The 6,134-nt window shown below is 50.0% G+C and overlaps 1 pseudogene across 1 annotated transcript; it reads left to right on the top strand.

Moving 5' to 3' along the window:
- The first annotated feature begins 1,298 nt into the window (after nt 1-1,298).
- LOC308515504 (pituitary homeobox 1-like) lies at nt 1,299-1,939 on the top strand (annotated as a pseudogene). The gene has a single exon. The product of its transcript is annotated as a pituitary homeobox 1-like (transcript).
- The last annotated feature ends 4,195 nt before the right edge of the window (nt 1,940-6,134 follow it).

The raw sequence follows: 6,134 nt of genomic DNA, 5'->3' as shown, positions 1-6,134 counted from the left end.
GGGTCCCTGGTCCCATGGGCAGCCTTGCGTGCTGCCACCCCGCCTCACCAGGTCACATATCTGGCCTGAGTCCCGCAGGCAGCTTGGTGGGCTGCCGGCCCCCGCCTTCAGTATGCAAAGTAGCAGACCACAGCCCGTTGGTCTTATATGCATATGTGCGTGCGAGTGTGTCACTGCTGGTGGGCGGAGTGATGTGGCAGAGAGGGGAGCTGGGAATGTAACCATTTCAAAACAAAATTAAATATTTTGAGATGAGAAAAAATGTATTTTTATTGATTTCAGAGAGGAAGGGAGAGAGAGAGGAAAAAATATAACAATAATGATGAGAGAGAATCATTGATTGGCCATCTCCTGCATGCCCTCCACTGGGGATCAAGACTGGAACCCCAGCATGTGCCCTGACTGGGAACAACCTACTGCCTCCTGGTTCATAGGTTGATGCTCCACCGCTAAGCCACACCAGCCAGTCAAGGGAGTTTTTTTTATATAATCTTTGATTGATATTTGTATTGGAATTATTTTCTCTTAGTTGATGTCTTGCTTTTTGCTTTCATAAGGGTAGCTAGCTAGCTTAATTAGGCAGACAGGAAGGGAGGGGTTCCAGAGAGGATAGAGGCATCTTGTCCTGAACAATTAAAGCAGCCATAATTTAGATCAAAAGAAGCCCTGGCCTGAGCAGGTGGGAGAGCCATAGGGGTAATAAAACATCTCTGGCCAGGAAAAAAGAGGCTGTTTTACTCTTTGAGCAGAGAAACCAGCGGTTTCAGTCTCAAGGCTTGGCAAGATATTGTTACTAGGTATTAAAGCAACCATTAGGCAGATCAAAAGCAGCTCCAACCTGAACAGACAAGAGACAGTCTTAGCAATAGAAACTTAGAATTAGGGACTGCTGGAACCTGGAGGCGCACTGTCGCTTTAAGACAGATTCTGCCGGTGCCCTCTGGAGCCTTAGAAACCCGCCTGGGATCCCGAGCCCTCACTGGGGCTGGGAGGCTAAAGCCAGAGCGGCGGTAGCGGAGCGCGAAGCCAGGCGCCGGATCGCGAGAAACCGCTGCTGCTGCCGCCTGCCTGGCCCTGCAGCCCCAGGCGGTCCATGGGGCAGGCGCAGCAACCTTGCCGGCGCGGGCCGCTTAGGCACTGCGCTCTTGTCCCCTCAGATCGCAGCCAGGGCGGCCCGGCGCGCCCTGCCCGGCCCCCGGAGCGCCCGCCACGGTCCCCGCCTCCATGGATGCTTTCAAGGAGGGCATGAGCCTGGAGGGGCTCAGGCCGCCGCAGCCACGCAGCCACCGCCGCATGACATGGGGCCCGCCTTCCCCTTAGCCCGCGCCGCGGACCCCCGGGAGCCGCTCAAGAACTCCGCCAGTGAGTCGACACGGAGCTGCCAGGTCTGGTTCAAGAATCCGTGAGCCAAGTGGCGGAAGCGTGAGCGTAACCAGCAGCTGGACCTGTGCAAGGGCGGCTACGTGCCGCAGTTCAATGTCTTGGTGCAGCCCTACGAGGACGTGTGTGCTGCCGGCTACTCCTATAACAACTGGGCTGCCAAGAGCCTGGCGCCAGCGCCGCTCTCCAAGAGCTTCACCTTCTTCAACTCCATGAGCCCGCTGTCCTCGCAGTCCATGTTCTCGGCACCCAGCTCCATCTCCTCCATGACCATGCCAACATCAACAACCTCACTGGCTCCTCGCTTAACTAGGCCATGTCCCCGGGCGCCTGTCCTTACGGCACACCCGCCTCGCCCTACAGTGTCTACCATGACACGTGCAGCTGGAGCCTAGCCAGCCTGCGGCTCAAGTCCAAGCAGCACTCCTCATTCCGCTACTGTGGCCTGCAGGGCCCGGCCTCCGGCCTCAACGCCTGCCAGTACTGTGCTGGGCTGCATATCTGGTGCTTTGGCCAGAGGGGTCATTATGTGCTGTCTGTTCCTAAAACACATAGATAGGAAGGTACTGACATTAGGCCAGGCTTGAGATATGATCTCATGGCCCCTTCCCAGCACTCAGGCCTTCTTTCTCAGAAGGCCTGGAAGTCTCATTCCAAATTTGGGAGACAAAGGACTGGGAAAAGTATAAATAAAGAGAGTTTCCTCCATATTGGGAGGCCCAGAATTTGAAAGACACATTTTCTCTGGGCCTCCATAAAATTTAATAATATGTAATTCCTGTAGTCAGCTGGCCAGCTTAATAAAGGCTCTTAAATTTAAATTCTGAGTCAGTGGTCTATCTCGCTGAGTGAACCCATAACAAGTACAACAGTTGACTGCCCAGCCGGCCAAGAGGGCCGCCAGTGCAGAGGGGAGGGGGAGCGGAGGATGCGCTCTGTGCGCCAGCCATGTCCCTGCTCAGCCCCTCCTCCCTCGCCCCCCTCCGGGTTGGTTTTGTGTTTGCTTTTCCGGACCCCACTCTGCCCTCCAAAACCAGACAAAACAAAAAGACGTTGGAGCGAAGTGCCGTGAAAAAACGGATGAGTTGCAATTTCCCTCGGGATGGCGCAGGTGGCATCTGTGCGCTTTCTCGGGCCTCGGCAGGTGGCCAGGCCCAGTGACACCAAGAGGATGCCCTTGTTGCCCATGTTCCCGCCGCCCTGACCCGGACTGTGCCCCCGCGCCTGTGAACTGGACGCGCTGGAGCCTGGCCTAGGCCCCTACGAACAAAGTCGCCCCCTCCGAGCTGGGCCCGGCCAAGCGAACCTCAGCTAGATCCGCATCCGAGTTGGAGCGAGCATTGGGCCGGAGATGAAGGTGTCTAGCCCAGGACCAAGGACTCGCTGAGGAGCTGCATGTGGCCCTGGCGCGCCCCCAGGAGCCCTCGCCGGCCTGGCTCCTGGGAAAACTATTTAAAGGCTACGGAGCCGCAGATGCAGCAAGAGGATGGGGTGGGCTCACCTCTGAGCACCCCAGCTTTCCCTGCAGGCCCAGGTCCTCTGCTCCTCTCCAGGCTAGAAGTTGGCCCCCTGGTCCAGGCTCAGAGCTGCGGTGCAAGAAGAGTGGAGCCAAGCTGGGGAGCTCCGGGCATGGCCACGGCCTCTCGCTGAGCCCACTTTGCACACCAGCTCTCCTGCCCACGCCCCTGTTTACAGTGTCCTTGTGTATGCGACTGACTGTATAGAATTATAAATCTGTCTATATCGACTTGTCCATGTATGTCTATTAAAACCATAGTACGAGCGTGCTAACCAAAAAAAAAAAAAAAAAAAAAAGAAAGAAACTTAGAATTAGGAATTTTAGAGATAGTATCTGTTTGCAATAAAGTTTCTGTACTTCTCACCTACTACTTTTGTCCTTGGCTTTATTAATCAAATCCATCTTTACAAGAATCTGGAAAAGAAATCACCCTTGCACACTGTTCACCAAAACACCCCCTGAATCATATCATTATGACATTTTAATGAGTGAAATATTTTAATTCCTTTTTATCATTATAATTAACATCCTATATAGTAAAACCCTAATATGCAAATTGACCGAATGGCTAAATAACCCATCGCTATGATGCACACTGACCACTGGGGGCAGACGCTCAACACAGGAGCTGCCTCCTGGTGGTCGGTGTGCTCCCACTGGGGGAGCACCGCTCAGCCAGAAGGCTGGGTTCGCTGCTGGCAAGCGCGGCAAGGGTGGCAGGAGCCCCTACTGCCACAGCAGGAGCGCTAAGGATGTCCAACTGCCGACTTAGGCCCACTCCCTATGGGGAGCAGGGCTAAGCTATCATTCAGATATCCCCCAAGTGCTCCAGGACTGCGAGAAGATGCATGCTGGGCTGAGGGACCCCCTGAGTGCACAAATTTTGTGCACCGGGCCTCTAGTATAACACATTAGTCTTAGGTGTACAACATAGTTATTTGATATTTATACAAGGTATATATTGCAAATGATCACTATAAGTAAGTCTAGTTAACATTCATCACCATACATGGTTACAGAATATTTTTCTTGTGATCAAAACTTTTAAGATTTGCTATCTTAGCAACTTTAATTGACTATAGGTGCAATGCTGTATATTACATCCTAATGACTTATTTATTTTATACCTATAAGACTGTACCTTTTGATTTTCCTTTACCAATTTCTGCTACTCCTCTTCTGGTGCCACTTGCAACCCCCAATCTATCTATAATAATTAAAGCATAACATGCAAATTGACTGAACAACTGAGCAGCAGAATGACCATCTGGATGACCTTTCAGATGACCATGTTATGAGACTCACTGGTGCCAGGCCAGCCAAGGCAGGTGCAATGCAATTGGATGGGTGGCCTGGCCATCACCCCATGATCACCCTGGAGAGGAAGGCCGAGGCCACTGGCCGGTGGAGCGATTGATCTGGGCAGGGAGCACTTCCACGGTTGCCTCAAAGAGGGAGGCCCAGGCTACCTGGCCAGTGGCACTGCGGTTGGTGGGCAAGGCCTCCCTCTGCAGAGCCATCAATAACAGACCCCCATGATTGATCACCCCACAGAGGGAGGCCCAAGCCAGTGATACTCTGGTGGATGTGCAGGGCTAGCCAGTGATTTCCCCACAGAGAGAGGTCCAGGTCAGCCAATCGATCACACCATATGCCTGTAGCCCGAAGAGGGAGGTGACCAGTGGTGGGGGAGGGGGAGCAATGCCTCACAAATGGCAAGCACTGAGAGATTTGGGAGGGGGCCAGATGCCAGAAGCTGGGGAAGGAAAGCCCTGATAGACCCTGAGCACCTGCCAGGCCTAGGGACCCTACTTGAGGGGTCCCTGATTGCAAGAGGGCACAGGCCAAGCTGAGGGACACCCTCCTCCCCTCGTGCACAAATTTTGTGTACAGGGCCTCTAGTTCTGTTTATAAATGGGTGTTTTTTTTAGTTCACATATGACACCATATGGTATTTGACTTTCTCTGTTCTGATTTATTTCACTTAACATATGCTCTTGAGGTCCATCCACGTTGTTGCAAATGGCACGGTTTCATTTTTTCTTATGGCTGAGTATTATATATACATATATGTCACATTTTCTTTATCCATTCAGTTGTTGATGAACCCTTAGAGTGTTTTTATATACTGGTTATTATAGATAATGCTGCAATGAATATAGTACATATATCTTTCTGAGTTAGTGCTTTCTCCTTTTTTCTGGCTAAATACCCAGAAGTAGAATTGCTGAATCATATAGTACATTTATTTTTATTTTTAATGGTAATAATCTCCATAATGTTTTTCATGGTGACAGCATCAATTTCAGTCTCATCATCAGGGCACAAGAGTTCACTTTCACACTAAGATTACAAAATATCTTCTATTTTTTTCCAGAAGCTTTCTTTTAAATATTCACTTTAACATTTAAGACTATGATTCATCTCAAATTTAGTTTCCATACGGTGTGAGTTGAAGGTCAATATTCTTTTCCCTCCTCAAAATATTGTTCCTACACAAAGCAGAAGGGCAGAGAGAACAATAGAGTCTAGTTTAAGTTTTGCAGGATTATTGTTAGGGTTCTCAGAGGAATGAAAATAAATTTTCTTCAACATTGAATTCAAACTCCCCTTTCTATGACTGTGGAATTTACGTTTTGAATTGTGGGAAGAAACAGACTAAAGGAAGAGAGTAGAAGACTGAGAGGTGGGTGGCCTGTGGATGGACAGTAATTACGCAGAAGAATTTTGTAGTCAGGGAGGGTGAAGCATCCACACATAAATCCATTTTGCACAGAGGCAAGGTCTTCTTCTCCCAGTATCCCAGAGTCCCATCTGCACCCACAGACCATGTAGCCACCACCCAACCAAGAACTGTGCTCTGTCTGCACCTTGCAGTCAATTGTCCCAGGTCTCCCTGATTTGAAGCCAGCCCATGAGCCATAGACTACTTGGCAGGAATGATGATCAGTGTGTACCATGGCTTTGTTCACTTCCATCCGCTTTGTCTTAAATTCACAACACTCCAACCCTATCTCAAAACCAACCAAACCCTTGAGCAATAGCAAGGGGTTTAGGATGTCTAGGAGAGTGAGGTATGTGAGGGGGAGCAAGTCTATACTGAACAGAAGCCACCTGCTATCTCCTCATTGTAAAATCCATCTCATTATATAATTTAATGTGTCTCTAGACTCAGTAACCATGCTTGCAAATAAAGAATCTATGTAAGCATCATACTAATCATTATTACTATAAT

Source organism: Myotis nattereri (assembly GCF_964212035.1).
Source record: "Myotis nattereri genome assembly, chromosome: 3".
Classification (NCBI taxonomy): Eukaryota; Metazoa; Chordata; class Mammalia; order Chiroptera; family Vespertilionidae; genus Myotis; species Myotis nattereri.
The sequence above is the reverse complement of the archived record's forward strand: the minus strand, read 5'-3'. Positions and strand labels throughout refer to the sequence as shown.